General features: G+C 53.5%; 1 protein-coding gene across 6 annotated transcripts in view; it reads left to right on the top strand.

Moving 5' to 3' along the window:
* The first annotated feature begins 13350 nt into the window (after nucleotides 1-13350).
* ZBTB46 (zinc finger and BTB domain containing 46) overlaps nucleotides 13351-18793 on the top strand; it is a 48405-nt gene continuing 42962 nt past the window's right edge. For 2 of the 6 annotated variants that reach the window (XM_027697284.1, XM_027697278.1), the window contains exons 1-2: nucleotides 13504-13783; nucleotides 13929-14109. The gene's annotated coding sequence lies outside the window, so the exon portion shown is untranslated. Of the gene's footprint in view, nucleotides 13476-13503; nucleotides 13784-13899; nucleotides 14110-18793 lie in introns of those variants that run through there. The other 4 variants (XM_027697279.1, XM_027697280.1, XM_027697285.1 and 1 more) reach the window with 4 other exon arrangements.

Here is an 18793-nt window from a genome sequence, read left to right as displayed (position 1 = left end):
GATGCCAGGTGCCGGGTGTTGGGTGTGGGGAGTGTGGGGTGCCAGGACGTGCTGCCCACGGGCACAGTTCCCTGCCCGCTGGTGGGGCATGGAGGCTCTAATTAAGGCAGGATCTGCTGTCGCTCCTCGGCTAATTGCAGCCTGCGCTGCCCTGCCAGGCTCCCTGGCTCGTTGGCTGCTCCCTCCCCACGCTGCCTGCACTGCCTGGCCTCTGCCTGAACCCTGCCTGCGGGCTCTGCCTGTGCCTGGCCTGCCTCCCCCAGCTGGCAGTGCCTTCTGGAACGCTCCACCCTGCAAACCAGTTTGCAAGGAAGCATCTTCCACCAAGGAAAAACTGATGGGTCACATCCCCTTGCCCTGTCTGTGCCCTGCCTGCATTCCTATATCCTGATTGATGCATCACTGCATCCCCACATCATCCATCCCAGCACCCTGGGAAGCACCAAGGTCCTCTCCCTCAGCCAACTCTCAGTGGTTAAATCGCATTCCCAATGCAAGACTGTGATGCTCCATCACAAGAGGCTTTGAGGAGAGGGTTGGGAGAGCCATCAGCCAGTGCTGACCCTGCCAGGGACACCCCAGGACACCCCCAACCCCTTTCCCTAGATCCTCTCCACCAACCCCACCCCAGGCCGAGCTTCCAGCAGCACTGTCCTCATTCCTGTTGTGTTCCGGAGCGCAGTGGCTGCCAGGGAGTGCTCCCAGCGTGGTGCTGCCAGCAGAGCCAGGAGATGTCGGCAACTCGTTATTTATTTAAAGCTCCATCTTTGCAGGGAGAGCCTGTCCTGCAGGAGGGATCCAGCTGCCAGGGACAGATCCAGCTGCCAGGGTGGGATCCGGCTGCTGGGGAGGGATCCAGCTGTCAGGAGGGGCACTGGCCACCGGCCACCCTTGTGGGGGCTTTTCTCCCTGCATTTTCCCCTGCCTTGGGGGAGGGTGCAGCCCCCTTTGCAGCCACCTCTCCCCCTGTCTGGCACCGGCTGTCGAGTGGGATGGGGAGCACAATTCCTGAAATCCTTGCTGTCATCCCGAGCTGGTGAGTGGGGTTTGGCCTCACCACCGCTGCGGTGGCTCAGTCCCTCAGTGGTGACAGGGATGTGTGGCTCGGGCGCTGTTTCCAAGGTAACCCTGGATGAGCTCGGCCTCCGCATCCCTCCATGCCCCCGCATCCCTCTGTGCCCCTGCATCCCTCCATGCCCCCGCGCCAAGGAGCCTCCCAGTGCTGCAGGGCCTTGGTTCCTTCAGCCAGGCACTGGCACAGGGATGGGGACAGGGAGGGTACCGACCGCAGGGAGGAGGGATGGGGAAGTGGAGAGGTGCAGGACATCCCTACCTTCCCCATTCCCAGCACAGCCGTCCCCTGGGCACGGGTGTGTTCAACCTATTCCAGACACAAGACCTCGAGGACCTCGGGGACCAGGTCAGGGTGTTCCCGTCCTCCCTCCTGGAGCACCTCCCAGGGAGAAAACCAGAAATAGGATCTGTGGTTCCCCACCCAATCCTGGGCATGAGGCCATGGCCGTGGGTGGGAGTGCGCCCCAAGTCCCACGGGACACCCTGGATGAAGTCCCACCCAAGCACCCCCTGCCTGGGCAGGATGGGCCAAGCAGGCAGTGTGGTGGGTGCCAGGAGTCACTGGGAGTCCCATCCTGGGGAGAAGACGGATGGGGTGAGGGACCCAAGGGTGCTGTCCTAGCTGGGACAGGCTGGGAGGAGACTGGCCAGACTGGGAGCCAACTGGGATAAATCCTGGGGGGTCAGGACCATCTCTCTGGTCCCCATTGTGCCCTGGGCCAGTATGGCAGCACTGAGCCATTCAGCACAGATGGGGATTGCAGCCCCCCACTCACCTCCCCAACTCCCTTGCTCATAGCCCCCTGCCCACTCCATCCCTGGTTCACAGTCCATTCAGGATGAACCCCCCCAATTTTCCATTCTCCCTGGCTTGTGTTAAACAAATCTTTCAGGGTAGGCAGTCCAGGCTGGAGCAGCCTGGATGGTCCAGTGGGAATGGCATGAAGGGGCTCAGCAGGGGTGGGATGCTCCCAAAGGGAAGCGGAGATGCAGAGATGGTGCCAGACTCATTTCCTCTGCATTGGGAGCCCCAGGGCAGCCATGGGGAGCACAGGAGACCGGCTCCCTGATCCTGGACCACCGGCTGCCGCAAGGAGGGGAAGCATCTCCGCTGCCAGGATGCTGCCAGCCCACCCTGGGCACCATTTCCACCACAGCCCTCCCTTCTCCATCTGCTCCTGCCGGCTCCTCAGGGCCCTCCTGCACAGGGCCACTGATAGCAGCGATTTCTTATTACAAATATGTTCCGGTCCATCGCCCCCCAGATCTGCATCCCTGGGACCTGTGTGATGAGGAATTCGATTCCTCGCCGTTAATGAGTTTATGCCAGCAAAGGGCTTTGAAGATGTAATGCTCTGTACAGGAGCTGAGCATCATTTTTATTATTGATTTCACTGCCAGCCCCTGAGATGCTGCCGGAGGACACGGACCTCTGGGTAAAACCTCTCTGGGGAGGCAGCAGGGAAGGATGAGCAGAGGAGAAATCCCTTCTGTGTGGACACACATCTCTGCAGTGCTTCCAAAAGCAAACCCTTTTGCATGCAGTAGGACAGCAAACCTCTCCTTGGGATGGAGAAGGGTGGCAAACCCCCACATCGGAGCCAGGGGAAGCGGCCCGAGTTGGCCACTAACAAAATGTCATTGCTGATGGCATCCTGCCACCCTGCTCCAGCCTCAGCCACCCCAGCAAGCCAAGCCCCATGGTCCCGGCACCACACAGGACCCTGAGCCATGAAGGACCTGGAGCAGCCGAGGTCAGGGTGGGGCTGTGGGTTTGGAAGCAGCAGGAAGGGCAGCCGGAGCCTTTTGTCGGCCTTGGCTGGCGGCAACAGCACAAAGGTCCTTGACAGGCCCCGCATGGCCCCGTCCCCACACACCCCTGGGGACTGGCAGCTTCTTTCAGAGCAAACAGGGGGTGGGTGTGCAGCCTCCTCCAGCTGCTGGTCCCCACCAGAGCAGGAGGCACCGTGGGTCCCCCACCTGCACCCACCATCACTGCCCTGGGCTGAGCTCGGAGCTGCTGAGATGCTCCACGGACCCCCCGGGCTTTGAAACACCGGGGAGGATTTCCTGCCTGCAAAGGGCACTGCTGTCCCTTGGCCTGGACCGCTCCTGGCCATGGGATTTTCGGGAAACGCCTCCCCAGTTCCCCACTCCTGGGGCCACCCGTGGTCATTTCCCGTGGTGGGAGCTGGCGTGGGTGTGGGGCTCACTCCTCCCTCCCAGCACCCAGCTGGGGAAATGCCACGCTGGGAGAAATCACTGGGAACCGCAAAGCCGACGGCTGCAGGAGAAAAAACCCAGCTAATTATCGGCAAGGGAAGGAAGTGGGGAGGGAGATGCTGTGCTGGGGCTGGAGGGTGGGGAGAGGAACCAAACTGCTCCCAGCTCCGCCACTGACTCAGTGGCAGCCCTGGGAAAGCCACCTTGCTCCATGGTTACCAAACACAGACATCCATAACACCCTTTGGCAATCACACCAGAGCGATCTGACCCTGGGATCAGCATCCCTCCCCCCTGGGTACCACTCCAGGGATGCTCTGGTAGCCGTGGGGGTGGTTGTGAGGCCACACCTGTGATCTGGCATCAGGAGACAACTGAAAAATGGAGGTTAAGAAAAAAATACAGAAACTAAGCAGAGGCCCACTTCTGCTTCCTGTTTTGGGGTCTCCATCTCCACCATCAGCCACTGCCCAGGGGCTCTGGTTTGGTGAGAGAGGCCAATGTCACCTTGGTGCTGGGGACACGACTCCTGGTGTGCGCTGTTCTCGGAAAGGGGGAGTGGGGGATGCCCAGAGCTCCGTCGGTGTTTGGGGGATTTTTGGTGGAGTTCCCGTGGGTCCTTTCTCACGGCTTGCTCCTGCTGTGGGCAGAGCCAGCACTCCAGGCAGCACAGGCAGGCTGCCCGTGGCAGGAGCACCATTGGACAGGTCAAGGCTGAGTTTTGGGGTCTGGGGAGGGAGCTCAACCAGCCAACCGTGGGGCAAAACATCCTCCCAGGTGCACAGGGGGGGCCGGGCAGTGACCCATTTATCAAGGTCACGGCCGTGGGCAGCGCAAAGCAGAGGCGATGTGACTATTTCGGTGAGCTGAGGGAACTTCACTGGCCTGATTCCCATAAATAAAACATGCAGGGAACAGCCCCTGCTCTGTCCTATTAATTCTGGACCCCAGGGGCCTGGCTCTGTGTGCATTCAGCAGCTCAGTGTCGCCTGCTCCACTCCCCTCTCCAGAGCCTGGCTGTGCTCAGGAAGGCTTGAAACCCCCTGGTTTCCACAAAATGCCGAGTGCAAGTGCTCTGAGGGCACTTTATGGAAAATCCATTTGTTTTCTCAGGCACAGAGAGAGCCGGGAAGGACGCTGGTGTGTGGGTGGGTCAGGCAGCAGAGGACAGCTCCAGTTTGCTGCAGCCCCCAGCCCAGCTCCCTGGTTTCAAGGAGCCAGAGCTGTTTCCACCCGCTGCCCTTCCCCCTGGATAGTGCCCCCCATCACCTCTCTGCCTCCCAGCTCTCCAGGAGCAGCATCCATGGCTCTCCCATGGCTGGTTTCCCCAGCCCCTCACAGAAGGTATTAGCAGAACAAGGGAGTTTAATTATCTGGGTTTTCTTCTAGGAGGGCATGAACCTGTCTGTCTCTTGAATTTATCAATTGCTGCCAGATTTTATCTCTAGCTTTCAATTTGCTTGTGGCGGTGTTTTCTGCACCGGGGACACCATGTCAGCAGCTCCCTCCTCGCACAGCACAGACACAGTAAATGATCTCTCTCTTCCCTCCATGGCATCGGGTCCTGGGTGCTTCCTCCAACACCACACCACATCATCTCCCCACCCATGGGTGCTCACGTTGGATTCACATTCATTGCTGACCATGGCATTGCCCACCCAGCGCAGCGGAAAGAAGCTGGAATGACACCAGCGCCGGGAGCGCGTCTCGCCCCGGGGCTCTGCTGATATCCACAGCCCCACCAGTCATACCCAGAGATGAAGGGCCCCCATTTTCAAGTGACTCAGACTCACCCTTCCTTCCTCAGGAAAACCTGTGATCAGATAAAGCCATCAAACTATCTGGTGAGAATAAACACGCTGCATCTGCACGGATGCAGGCGCTGTACCCCCGCTAACCCCGCAGCCTCTGCTGCCCCATCCCTGTCCTTAGGAGAGACACCTCCACCCCCAGGCAGCACAGCAGGGATTGCACACGCGTGTGCAAGGCTGGGAGCTGCTCTGCCTTGTGTAACTGCCCTCGCTGGAGTCTGGGAGGATCAATTCCCAACTGGCACCGGGCAGAGCATCTCCATCCTCCCTCATCCCACTGAGCTGTACCCATGCTGCACCAGCAATAAATGCAGGGACAAAGCAAAGGGTGAGCAGAGGAGGAGCAGAGGATGGAGTAGGAAGAGAGTGGGAGGGAAAACATTTAAAAGATCCCGCAATTGCCAGCAGATGGGCACTGCCTCCGCCAAGGTGCCACGCTGGAAGGCGGAGGGGCTGGCGAGAAAAAGAGCAAAGGAAGGTGTGAAGATCTCCTTGCAGATTAAGTCAAACCCACACTGTTCTGCTGCTTGTTGAGCCAAGCCTGGGCAGGGAAAACAGCAGGGTTGGGGTTTGGGGTTCTGATCTGGCACGGGGAGGACCCCCCAGCTCCCCTCAGCTCTCCCCAGCTCCCAGCCCTGCCCGTGGGATGTCAGGGGTGCTCTGGGCCACAGTGTTTTCACCCTACCTGGGGGGTTGTATGATGCTGTGGGGGCCAGGAGCCCATGTCTGGGGGGCAGCTCTGCTCCCCTTACCCAAAAAAAGCCTTGGAGGTTGGAGATGCAGGAGCACGGTGCGAGGATGTGGCTGCAGGTGCTGGGGGAGGTTACGTCAGCAGCTCCAGCACTGGCTCCTCTGGGAAAAGCAAGGACAGAGCGGGATCTGAGCAAGGCAGAGGGGAAGCACAACAGGGCTGCTTGAACCAGTGCTGGATCCAGCAGAATTTGGAGCTCAGGGTTTGGTGTGACAATGCAGGAGCAGATAATGTATTACAGGGAGCAAACTCCCAGAGGGATAGTAAAAATGAGTGGGTTGGATTTAGGAAAGAGCTGAAAAGAGAGCACAGACATTTCTGGAGGGGGTTGGAACTACTAAATTCAGGGGGAAAAAAAATAAAGAAGGCATCTGTCTTCTTTGCCCACATCCCTGTGCTACTTCCCAGAAAGCAGGGGCTCTCCTGGGCTTCGGGGCCAGTGATGGTTCTGCCTCTGCTTGGGAGCATCCCTGAGCCTGGGTGTGGGTACTGGCCCCACCAGCACAGCTCTGGATGGGACAGGCTCCAGGGCTTATCCAGACAGGGACTAGGGGACATGGAGCCCTGTCTGCCCTGGAACCCCACACCCCTCCAGGCTGACACCCCCAGCCATAGCCCCAGGCGATGATGGGTATTGTTCTGCCTGGTCGAGAAGAGGAAACATCTTCCCAGCAGAGGCTGGCTCCGGGAGGGATTTTCCGCTGCCTGTTGGCCACGTGCTGCCGGAGCCAGCTCAGGTGCTGGATCTCCCTGGCTGTAATTTCATCCCTGGGCTCCTGTGACGGCTCTGGCTGGGCGGCACGAGGGAAGTGACCGGGGCGCAGGTCCGAGCCCCGGCCCGGAGCTGCATCCGCCCGACGTTTCCAGCCCAGCCTTATCTGGCAGATCCCCCTATGACTCCCCATTTTCCTCCTCTCCTCTCCTTTCCCCACCCCACCCCGTGCACCCGGCAGAGCTTCCTGGAGCAGGGCAAGGGCTGGGGGCTGCGGGGTGCCTGGATGGACCCCTCCCTGCTGACCCCGGCTCTGCCCAGATAGGAAATCCTGCGGGAGCTGAAGCCTGGGAACAGCAGCTGAGTCCTCCCTGGGGCTTGGCAGCACCGGCATTTCAGCTACGGGTTGCGCCAGCCAGCTAAGCTTCCCCGGGAAAAGCTGGGGTGAGCAGGGAGAAACCCAGGAAGGGCATGGAGACCACCATGAAGTGCCCATGGTGGACACCCACCACGTAAATGTGCCATTTATACCAACAAGAGGGGTTTTGCACTTAAATGAGCCACTTTCCCATTGGGAATGGCGGGAGGAGAGGGCATCAGAGCAGGAAGGTACTGCCCAGTGGGATGCACGGCCACCAGCGTGACCCTGGCAGCAACCAGGTGTGCAGGAACCAGGTGGGTGCTCACAGAAGGCAGTGGTGATTCAAAATGCCATTAACAGCCTTTGAATAGCTCCAAATATAAACTAGTTATTGACAGTCTCATCCCTCCTCCAGACAAGCAATTTAATATGAATTCAAATATTGTGCAAAAGCTCCAGCACGGCCCTGCGAGGGACCCCAAAACTGGGGCTGTCTGAGCAGATCCATGACACTGGAGGTAAAAACACAAGGGAGCATCAGGGCAGGAGCAAAATGAAGATGAGCTCTCCATCCCCTCTGAGCTGAGGGGGACGGGAACGGAGGTGGCTTAATGCTCCCAGAGTGGAATGTCAGCCCAAGCTCCGCATCAACCAGAGCAAAACTTGACTCAGTGTTTAACCCATCTAAACCTCAGCTGTGGCCTGAGTCGTTAGGCAAACCAGCAATTGCCTGCTGAAACCCCAAACCACACTTCCCAGACTCCAGGAGTTATATCTATATATATTTTAACTGTTGCCTCTGCCTGTTGCCAGCGCGGCTCCGTGACACACAGGGCTGACACGGATTGCACGAAGCCAAGGCCTCGCGTGCAGCCCTGCAATTTTGTTGGGTTCTGGAGAAAACCAAACCTTTGCAAACAGAGGGTCTTATTTCAGTGAAGTCTCTCTTAAATGCTGAGTAGTTTGAGGTGCTGTAGTAAAAAGGGTTGAGCTTAACTGAGAGCCAAATCAGACTTTGAAGGATGTGGGACCACGGGGACGTCCCTGGTGCGTCTACTGTTTCTAAAGGAATGGTGTGAGGCCCTGGTAGTGGCCAGGAAAGGTTGCAGGAGTGAAGGATGGTGATAGCGGAGGAGGAAGGACGAAAATTTATTCAGAATGTGCCAATGTGGTGGCAGGAGAAAGCCTGGCTCAGGCACCGGCTCTTCCTCTTCTATGGGGGTGACAGTCAGTGAGGAGCTGCAGAAGGAGATCCAGTTAAAGAGCACTGTCCAACGTGCACAGTGGTGAGCTGCTCCCAATCCATACCTGGGAAAGGAGGAAACTTGGGAAGGGATGACCTACCAAAGCACTGTGATGTACAATACAGCAGGAAGCAACTCCAGGAAGAACCCAAGCTCACAGAAAGGAAAGCAGAGATCCTTTACAGGTGACTTTGTCAGGGCACAGGGATCTGCTTGAGGTTGGACCAACACCCAAATGACCTGAGGCTTCTGGGCGGGAGTTGGAGGGGCCCCAGGTTGGCTCTGGGCTCCCAACAGGGTCTTCAAGAAGCAGCATTTGGCTGCTGCTGGGCCACTCTGGGGAGGAGAACAGGGGAGGGATGAGACAGAGCCAGGGCAGCAAGTCAAGGACGGTGAGGATGGAGTAGCCAGGAGAAGGTGGGAACAGAGCTTGCTGCACCCTCCTGCACCCTCTCTGCCATGGGCCCAGCACCCTTCATCCTTACCATCACCTACAGCCTTGGGGGAGCCCAAACAGATACCCTGGAGCTGAGCTCACCCAGGCCACAAGAGATTGGGAGTCGGGGACTGGATTTGGCAGCCTGGAAGCTTCTCCACTTGAGAGGCTTTGAAAGGGAATGTATTTTTGGAGCATTCAAGATCAACTGTTTCTGACTCCGGCCAATCCCTTTCAAGAGCAGCACCAAAGGAGGTCAGTGGGATGCGGCTGGTCAAATATTTTGTACATGACCATCATCTCTCACCCCCTCAAGTATTTACAGACCTGAGAGCATTTCCTGCTGTTCCCCCCCGTTGAGTATCTGGTGTCTCTGCTTGCTCCAGCAGGACAGTGCAGTGCATCCCGGAGCACGGTGAAGCCTTGAAGGACCACCCCGGCGCTGCCCTTGGGTGCAGAAAACAAAACTAAATCAGCACAATGTGTTTAGTCACACAAATGGCAGAGGGTTTACCCAGCCAGCAGTGAAACACAGCCATGATAATGAGAACAAATCTGCAGGGGGGGGGGGAGATTGGGTGGAAAGAGGGAGGTTTATTCTCCAGGGGTTTTTTTGTAATCTTCACTCACCATATTTAGTAGGCTTGTGATTTGCCCTTGCTAGATCATGGAGAATTCCCCCAAGTGTTTACTCCCACAACCTAGCAAATGCCTCAATACACATCATGGAAAAAATACAATCAACATCTTCACTCCCACTAGAGAAGGAATTCCGACTTGCCCAGCACAGACTGGGAGTATGAGCCTGTGAGAGAGACAAATACTGCTTCATTAGCTCCCCTCAGATGTGGTTTACTCCTCAAATGACCTGGTCAGGGCTGCACCACCTCCCTCCCTTCCTTCACCTAAGGAACCTCTGACCTTTGGTCAGAGCAGTGGGGACAGGAATGTGGGTCCTTTAACCCTTTCCTCCAACATCCGCCAGCTGCTCTCCATGCGGTTTCACAAAGCTGATGGTCCCTGGATTTTCAGAGATCCAGAGATGCTGTGAAGGGCAGGACCAGAGCTCTGCAAAACAGCTTTCTTCCTGCTGTACCTAGGGAGGCACAGGATTTGGTGCCATGTCTACCATGTACAGAACATGGAAACAAAAGGGGAATTTCTGTGAGCAGAACTCCCACATCACAGATCACTCAGGATTACTTTGGCACCTCTATTTCAGAGCACAAAACTTTAGTAGAAAAAACAATAATTAGGCCATTTGGATTTTGTCAATGTGTTCCCAAACCACTCACATGAAAAGTGCACACGGGAAATCATTTTAATTTATCAAATGTAGAATCTCCTACAACTGCAATGACTATAGGCAGAGTAGAGCTGGAGAGAGGAGCTGGAATGAGAATGCTTCAGTGTTACTGAAGATTTGGCATTTCTGGACAGGAATTTCTTTGCCCATATTGGCCGGGGAAGTGGTGGAATCACCATCCCTGGAAGTGTTCAAAAAACGTGTGCATGTGGTGCTCAGGGACATGGTTTAGTGGTGGGTTTGGTAGAGCTGGGGTTAATGGTTTGACTTGATGATCTTGGAGGTCTTTTCCAATCTAAATAATCCCACGATTTTGCAAATGGGACACACAGCACACAGCCAGCTCTCCTCTGGTCTGGCTGTGTGCTGTGTGCCACCTTATCCTGGCACAGGGGACAGCAGGAGGATGGTGCTGACTCATTCACACCAGTGAGGTCTCGGAGATTGTGCAGGGAGCAATCACAGAGGCACAAGGACACCAAAAATGCAGTGGAATTCCACAACACGTGTGCAAGTCCATGTGTGCAAATTTGCACAGGCAGTGAGGATGATTAGGCACAGAGCATTGGCATGTGGTGTCAGTGTGGCTGTGACAGTGGTCTGAGAACTCTCATGATCTTTGCAGAGCAAAAGGAAGCTCAGAGTGATTCCAAGCACTCTTGTGCTACAGGAATATGACTTTTACCCGTTTTCCCAACGGCTAAAACCCATCAGTGGTGTGATATCACCAGTCTCTGCCTGGATGAAACCTGTGGTATGGTGGCGTGTGAGAGATGTGGACTTGGGCTGGAAACACGCGGTCTGTAACCCCTGACATTTCTCCAAGGAGGTGCATCGTTACACCCTTAGTCTCTCCTTTGTACATCTTGCTTATGGTGCTTTGCACACCAAAAATCATATTAAATACTCTGATTTTTCCTCCAGCTCCTTTTTTTTCCTATTCTCTTTTCTTTTTCCACGCACGTCCTTTCCTTCTTCATGAGGAGAAAGCACCTCTCTTCCCTGGGCAGGCTGAGCTATTGCAGTATTTGCCTAAAATACAATACAAACTTCTAATTAAAGGAGGGAGGGGGTTGGCAAAGGAATATTAAGGCTTTTCAAGTCTCCTGAAATCCTTTGTGTGGAACAGCTCTGGGAAACGGGGCCTGCTGCCACCCTCCCCCTCTTGGGAGCATTCCCCAGGGCAGTGCCCGGGCAGCAGCTGCTGCTGCTCCGGGGGAGTCAGCCCAGCCTGACACACAAATAAATACCACAGGAGGAAATGCTTTCTTCCAGCAAAGACCTGGGGAAGAAACCCTGGATATGAGGAGGGGAAGGGAATGTACATGCTTTACACCTGAAGAGCTTTGGGATAATGGGGGAAGCTCGGTCTCCAACACAGAGGAGTGAGGAAAGGCAGGAATGCTTATATATGCAACCAGGTATGACACAGATGTCATGCAAAATAGACAGATTTGCATAAAGATACACCTCCATTTTCAATCAGCCCCTCCAACCTTCACATTTCAGCCTAAAAAAAAGGGCAGACTTAAAGCACGGAAGGATTTAATACCTGAAGGTGTGGAGGGGGACAGATTCACATGAAAACCAGCTGGAGCATTTAGGGCGCAAAAGGGATTTTGGCTCTTTAGTCCTGTTGCTCCTCACCCACGGGTGACAGAGGCTGGAAAATTTGTGTACAACAAGGTGAACACACAGGGCTGTGTGTGCAGAGAGAGCAGGTGGCAGCAGGAACACCCGCCCAGTGCCGATCCAGTGTTGCTCAAGTCTAAGAAATTGTGCCCTTCGTTGCATTAACAACTTCTGCAAAGTCTTCATTTGCATTTTAATGGAACTCTTTCTAGGAAGGTGCTGCCTGGACTCTGTTGCAGCGTAAAATGTAGAGGTAATTAAAAACATGCTGAAGTTAAAAGGCATTTTGTTTTCATTAATCGGGTTTATTCACGATCTTTCCAAAATTAAAGGTATTTAGGGTACGTGGGAGGAAACGGGGGGGAAGGAAAACACATGATGGAACATCCGTTTATTTAAATTACAGATTAAAAAGTGAAAAATACACTTTCTGTGAGGGGACATCCTGGAGATTAAAAGCACCTTGCAGGAATGGATTTGAATAAAGAGTAGGTATAGGAGTCAAGACAAAGGTTCCAACAGCAGGTCTGCCTGCTTGAAAGCCAGAGATGAAGGAAACACATAGGACGAGGGAAAGGAAACCACGGAGGAAATTTTTAAACCTTCGTCACGCAATTACCCGGGGCAAATGACTGTGATTACACACCTAAGCCAGTTATCTATGCAAGCGGCCAGCCCTGGCTGGCCGGACACGTATTTCCCCAATTTTGGGCGCAATCACAGCACGCAGATGTCGATAAACAGTTTGTAAACGTTTTATCTGCCTGGACCAGCTCCTGCTTTCACAACCCAGCGACCGCACACGAGCGATTCCCCCGCTCGCCGCAGCCAACGCGCCGACCTCCTCCGCGCTCCAGACCTATCCTGCCCTGTTAAGCTCCGTCCTTTGAAATATAGGGCAGTTTCTGTCAGATCCTTCAGCGCGGCAGTCAAAAGGGCAAAAAACCCTGCCCTTTGTCGCACCGGGAGGTTTCTCCAGCGCGGATCTCTCATCTCCATCCGCTGTGATCTCCGTCCTCCCCAGCCACCGGCCATTACGGGTCGGGGGGGGATCCGAGCGCCGCAGGGGCAGCACTTGATTTTGTATTATTTTATATGATTTTATTTCGGGGCGGCGTTGTGTGAAATACACCTCAGCGCGTAAAAGAGGGGAAAAGTGGTTTGGTTTGGTTTTCCCCCCGCAAGGTGCCGAAGCGGCCCCGCTCCCACACGCGCTGCTGGGGCTCAGGGGACGCGCCCCGCTGGGGGAAAGAGGGGAGGGCACAGGCGGCTCTCCCGGGGTTGGGCGCACCTGCCGGCGGCAGGGGACACCCGTGGAGCCGCAGAAGGGCCGTGGCAGGGGCAGGGCCGGGATGGGGAGCGGGATGAAGGCCGGCATGGGAAGGGGCAGCGGGAGCGCTCCCGGGGTCCCGTCGCCCCCACCTCAGCGAGGCCCCCACGCCGTCCCGGCGTGCCCCGCGCGCCGCGCGCCCCCGCCCTCCCTCACTTCCGGTGTCCGGCAGTGGCAGCGCCGCCGGCGGCGCCCCCGCTCCCCCGGCGCAAGGGGAGGGGGGCGTGGCTGCTGGGCGGGGCTTAGAGCCCCACCGCCGCCCAATCACCGCCCGCCGCTGGGCGGGAGTGGGCGGGGACAGCGCCGGCACGCGCCGCGCGGCTCCGCCCTCCCTCCCCGCTCTCTCCCCCCCCCTCCCGCCGCGGGCTCGCGCCCCGCGCGCCCGAGGGAGCGTCGGGAGCGCGCCCGGGCGCCCCCCCCCCCCTCCCCCCCCTGCGCCGGGCCCCCCCCCCCCACACCACCCCCCTCCTCCGCCCTCCGCCCCCCTCTCCCCCCCTTCCCCTTCCCCTCCCCACCCGGGAGGAGAGGCACGGAGTGACCGACGGAGCCACCGCTCCGGCCGCTCCGACACCCCGCTCTCCTCCATGGGGCTCAGGTAAGCGCGCCGCCCCCCGCCCCCCGGGGCGAGCGGGGGTCGCCATGGCCGCCCCCACACCCCTACACACGGAGGGGTGGCGGGGAGCCCCCCCCGCCGCTCTCGCACCGCCGCCCCCGGTGTTATCCCCGTTATTATCCCCACTGGTTATCCCCGGTTTTTTATCCTTATCCCCGTTTCCATCCCCGTTATTCCCACCCGCCCCCTCCTCCTCCTCCTCCCCGGTCGCGCCCTGCCCCGGCGAGGGGGGCACGGAGCCTTCTTTGGGACGCGGTGTCCTATTTGGTGTGGGTGGATGGCTTAACTTGGTAAGTGCCGGGTTTAACCCCCCTCCCCCGGCCCTCCCCTCCCCTCGCTCCTCCGCCCGCCCCCCCCTCCCCTCCCCCCCCCCCTCCCCGTAACCTCCAAAAGGGGAATTTTCCAGCTGGTAATTTCTGCTGCGTCAACACCCAGCTCAAGGGAGAGGAGAAGAGACAAGGGGGCATTTTAACAGCAGCTCCACTTGCGGATAGCCAGCCTCAATCCCGGCTCCAGCATTAAAACCCTTTCCGCCCCCTAAAAACCAGCATCCGTGCAAGTTGGACCAAGAGTTTGTCAGGAGTGTGGTTCAAAACTGCTTGGAAAAAGGGATGAGGTAATAATACTGGTGAAGCATGTTGTATTTCTCTCTTTCTGCCTGTCTCTCTTTCTCTTTCTCCCTCTCCTCTCCTCTTTTTTTTTTTTTTTTTTTTTTTTTAAGCCAGGCCTGTTTTGGGTTATTGTCTCCCCCTAAAGCCAGACATAGATCGCCTGGCCTTGCCTCCATTTTAATTGCAGGCTGAAATGGGGGAAGTGACCCTCTTCAAAAAAAAGAAATACAAAAAACCCCAACAAACAAACGAAAAAAACCCTTGGAAAAAAAATAATGCTGTTCCTTTGGGGGGATATAGGTTATTTTTTATAAGGCTGTAACAAGTGCAAAAGTGGCTGGAAATGTTTTCTGTCATGCTGGGAAACTAGTGAGGTGTCCTCTCCCCTCCCCAGAAAAAAGTGCTGGTAAAATTTGGCGGAGGGGAGAAGGAGAGGTGCTGGGAAAAGCAGGGGTTGTGCTGCTGGATTGCCTTTGTGTCTCTGTAAATAGACATGTCAGTTCCCAAAGTAATACAAGTAGTGTCTGATAACTCAATCCCAGATGACAAATAGAGAATGGAGCAGATTTTCAGGACTGTAATAGTGGGAGGATTTCTCTTTTGAAACGGAGGGGAAAAAAAATGTTGGTACCTCCTGAGGAGGTTCTTCCCCGGCGCGTTATTGTGAAGCGGAGCGTTCGGATGGAATCCGGAGACATAAACCCGTATTTATTTATTTTTACACCTGACCAGGGAAAGATAAACAAAGGAGAGTTTAACAGCTCTTTAATGAATTCCTCATGCTTTTTATTTTGCAATCCCAATGATTCATTTGGCAAGCCTTGCAGGACCGGATTATTATCAGCATTGTTTAAAGCCATGCTAATTAGGAGATGTGTTTAGCAAACAGTGGTATTGTAGACACCTGTACCAAAGTTCTTGTGTGCATTTTAATTGCATCACTAGTATAATTTTTAGCATTTAGTCACTGTAATACAGATCTAGGTCTCAGTTCGTGGACTCGATCGAGTGTTTATTACAAGTGTGGGTTCTCTGTGTGCACAGAGCAGCCCTGCTACTAATGCATTAAATGTGTTTTCTCAAAAAGGACAGGGAGTATTTTTTCTTTTTTTATTTTTATTTTCCTGTGGGGATTCAAAGAAAAAGCAGTGCTGTCCAAGAAGAGTGGGAAAAACACAATTTTGAGGAGGAAGCTTGCTGTGACTGGATAGCTCTTTCACTTTAATCAATACCTTGCTTGAACACTGTATGGTTTTGTAGCCTCTTTTAATTGAAAATAAAATTTTACTTTCCCCTTCTAAACTCCATCTAGCTTCTCTCGCTGTTTGTCAAGTTTTATATTTTGAAATCCTCAGTGATGGAAAAAAATGGGTGGAGTGTATTATTAGTCACAATATTTTCAACATGCGGTGAGGAATTGCTGCTTTGAGGTGTTTTTTGGGAGCCGACAGGGAACGGGCAGAGGAGCTGGAGGGAGAACTAGGGGACAGGATTTCAGGGGGCTCCTGAACACACATTGCTGAAGAATATTCTGTGGTTTGCTACGTTCATGGGATAACTGCAACTGAAATAGAAAACGAATCTTTTGGTTTTGATGCAGCGTGTCCAGGAGGGGGAAACTCACTCACAGCGAAACTTCTCTCGCGGTTGTTTTCATAGGCTGTGTGTTCGCCCTGATGGAACTGAGTCAATTTTAGTGTGGTACCAAAAACGGGGCATTCTAGTAACTCTTAACGTTAAGATGTTTATTCATGTGCTTTAAATGCTGCTTCATTCTGGAGTGTGTGGGATTGAGCCTTTGAAAACATGACCTGTACTCGGGGTTCTTGGAGGCTGGAGAAAATGGGCCACTTTCTCCCCGTGGTCTTTGTTTTCTGGGACAGTTGTACAACAGTGGAAATGTTCCTCGCAAGAGGATTTTTTTTTTTTTTAATTTTAATATCTGGAAGTGCTTAGAGGAAAACCAGTTTAGCAGCCCCCCCCCACCCCAGCAGCCCTTTCTGTCAAAAGGAAAAATGCCTCATGTTTGGAAGGTCTGTTATTTGCCTGCGTTTCCTCCGGTGATGTGTTGTGTTGCTGTGAGGTTGAGCAAATTCTTTTCGTCTTTGCTATCCACTTGTGTGGATTTTTTTTTTTTTTTTAGATCCGTGTTTTTGAAGTTTCTAAGTAAAGTTTCCTGTCCTCCCAGCAGCTCAGAGCAGGCTGACACCCAATCCAAACTGCCACTGCCTGCTTTCAGGGCAGGAATTATTTCATAAACAGCTCAACCTTTCCCAGGACATTTTTCCCTTCGTGTTCTTGCCGGTTTTACTGGCTGCTCCAGAGAACTCTGTAACGCTCTCCAGGCTCCCCCTAAATTGGTAAAAACCATTCACAGGGGTTTTCCATGCTCCTGTGTGCTCAGTTTAATGGGCAAACAGAAGGGCAGAGAGAGGGCTTAGTTTAAGTCTTTGAAGAGCTACCTGCAGTTGTAATGGTTATCCCACATGTCCCTTATAATTCCCAGGAGCCAGTGGTTTCTGTCCATTCCTGGCTGTGAGCATTACCCTGGAAAATTCTAACACTTCGCACAGAAGGATTAATTCCCTGTTTATATTTCGTGTCTGGCTTGAATATTCTGAAGTGTGGAGCTCACCTGTGTTTTCTGTGGGAGATATTTGAAACTTAAAATGTATTAATAGTTAAAGGGAGCGTGCCGTGGGCTGTCTGCAGATACCAGGGGTCACGTTAGGAGAGAGCACGAGGACTGACTGCGGCTGAGAGGCAGAGGGAGGAATTCAGTCTGCGGGAAGTCCTGTGATCCACTTCCACACCTAAAACATCTCTGTGAAAGGTTTTCTGATATTTGGTCAAGCACAATGGCAGTTAGGACTGCAGTGTTAAAATTTGTTGCTTCAAAACTTCACTTATTCCATCCTGAGGACTTTTTGCATGTTTGTGTTGCAGCCCCCTTAAATACATCCTTCAGTGGTTGATTTTCTCAGTTCCCTCTGGATCTGGATGAGAAACAAAAGCCTGTATTGCTTCATGTGGGACTTTCACTTGAGATGCAGGAAGGGAGAATCTGAACTTCCCTAAACAGTTCAATAGTTTTCTGGTTTGTGCTGCCTTGGTGTATTTGGATGCAGTAGGATGCCCAGTTTGGAGGAATGGCTTCTCCTTGGGACTCATTCCCCATCCTGTAGCTGTTGATTGAACGTGCTGGTGTGGAACTGCTTGTTATCAGTCTCGCCTCCTGTGAAACAGGGGTGCCAGGCTTTACTCAGCTCTCCCAAAACATGTTCTGTTTTATTGTTGAAAAATCATAATTGTGCTAGAAGTGCTTATTCTTCATAAAGGCAAACCAGTGTGAAGTCCTCACTGGATTCCCTCTGGGATGTGGTGGAGTCCAGAGGCTCATGCTTGGGTTTTGACATCCCTTACCAAGTCAGCTGTGGTGCAGTTATTTTCTGAACAGTTGCTTTAACTTTCCTTCATACCCATACATTTAGGAAACATCAGACTGCTGTTGAGACGCTGGCTTGAAATAGTTTCCGAGTGCTCTGCAGGCAGGGTGAGATCCTTGACAGCCATTCTAATGAGATGGAAATGTGTCCCACTTGGCAGTGCTCAGGTTAGAGCTGCAACTCACCTTTTTGCCTTGCTTTATGGGGATGTGGCTGACTCCTGTTCCAGCCCACACAGTGGTGATCCTGGCCTGTTGCTCACTTGGCTCGTGTACGTGCTCGGGAAGGAAAACATCCTGCAAATGCTGGAAGTTGCCCTGGATTTGTTTTATTGTAAACCTGATTTGGGGTCTCCTGCAATGGAGGGAGGCACTGAGGCATCAGAAATACTCTACAGACACATCTATGAGCTTGTGTGTGGATTAAAATAAACCTGGTAACGAGAATGTTGGTGTGTGTCAGGACCTTACCTAGACCAAGGACCCTACTTAGAATGAGTGAGTAGGGTTTTGCATATTAAGGAATGTGTTTGTACCTCTGTATACTGAAATACCCACTCATCTTTCCTGATTATTTCCCCATCATATGTTGAACAAACTGCTTATTCCATCCAAGTGAGTTTGCTTCCTGGTATTTCTCACTTCTGGAGAAGAGCTCTGCATAAAGTTCGTGTTTCAGGTGGTTGGCTTGTTCTCTCTGAGGAAAGAGTTAAACAAAATTTGCACCTTTTGTGCTAATACAGCATCAGAGGAAATACCTTCCTGACTACTGCTCAGATCATGCCCTGAAACAGAAGAATCAATGGTCTGTATTAGCCATCAGTTACTTAAAATACCCAAACTTAACTAATTTAAGTGCCAATGAACGAAGTAGTCAGGGTGCAGTTGCTCCTAACAGTCCTGCCACTATAGTGTTGGAGAATGAGGTGGTGGCTAAATATAAAACCAGCTTTTTGACTTCCTCCTTGTTACCACTGTGTCCTTCTTGGCTTCACTCCACTTCTTTTTTTTTTAATAGTAGTTGATCAAATCTGGATTATGAGATTTGTGCTAAAAAGTAAAACAGGATCCTTACCCAAGGCCCTGAGGGCTTGTACCACAAATTATACAAACAGGAGTGGGTTGTTCTCAAAGCACCTTGTATGTTATCTTTGGGTTTGCACTGGTTGATTTTTTTTACTCTTAGATTATTCCTGACTCCTTTTGTGTCTTTTAGGTGATCTTTCAGTTCCTCCTGCTGCTTT

The sequence above is a fragment of the Neopelma chrysocephalum genome, unplaced genomic scaffold, assembly GCF_003984885.1.
Source record: "Neopelma chrysocephalum unplaced genomic scaffold, ASM398488v2 Primary Assembly neopelma1_119, whole genome shotgun sequence".
Classification (NCBI taxonomy): Eukaryota; Metazoa; Chordata; class Aves; order Passeriformes; family Pipridae; genus Neopelma; species Neopelma chrysocephalum.
This window is presented reverse-complemented; position numbering and strand designations above follow the sequence as displayed.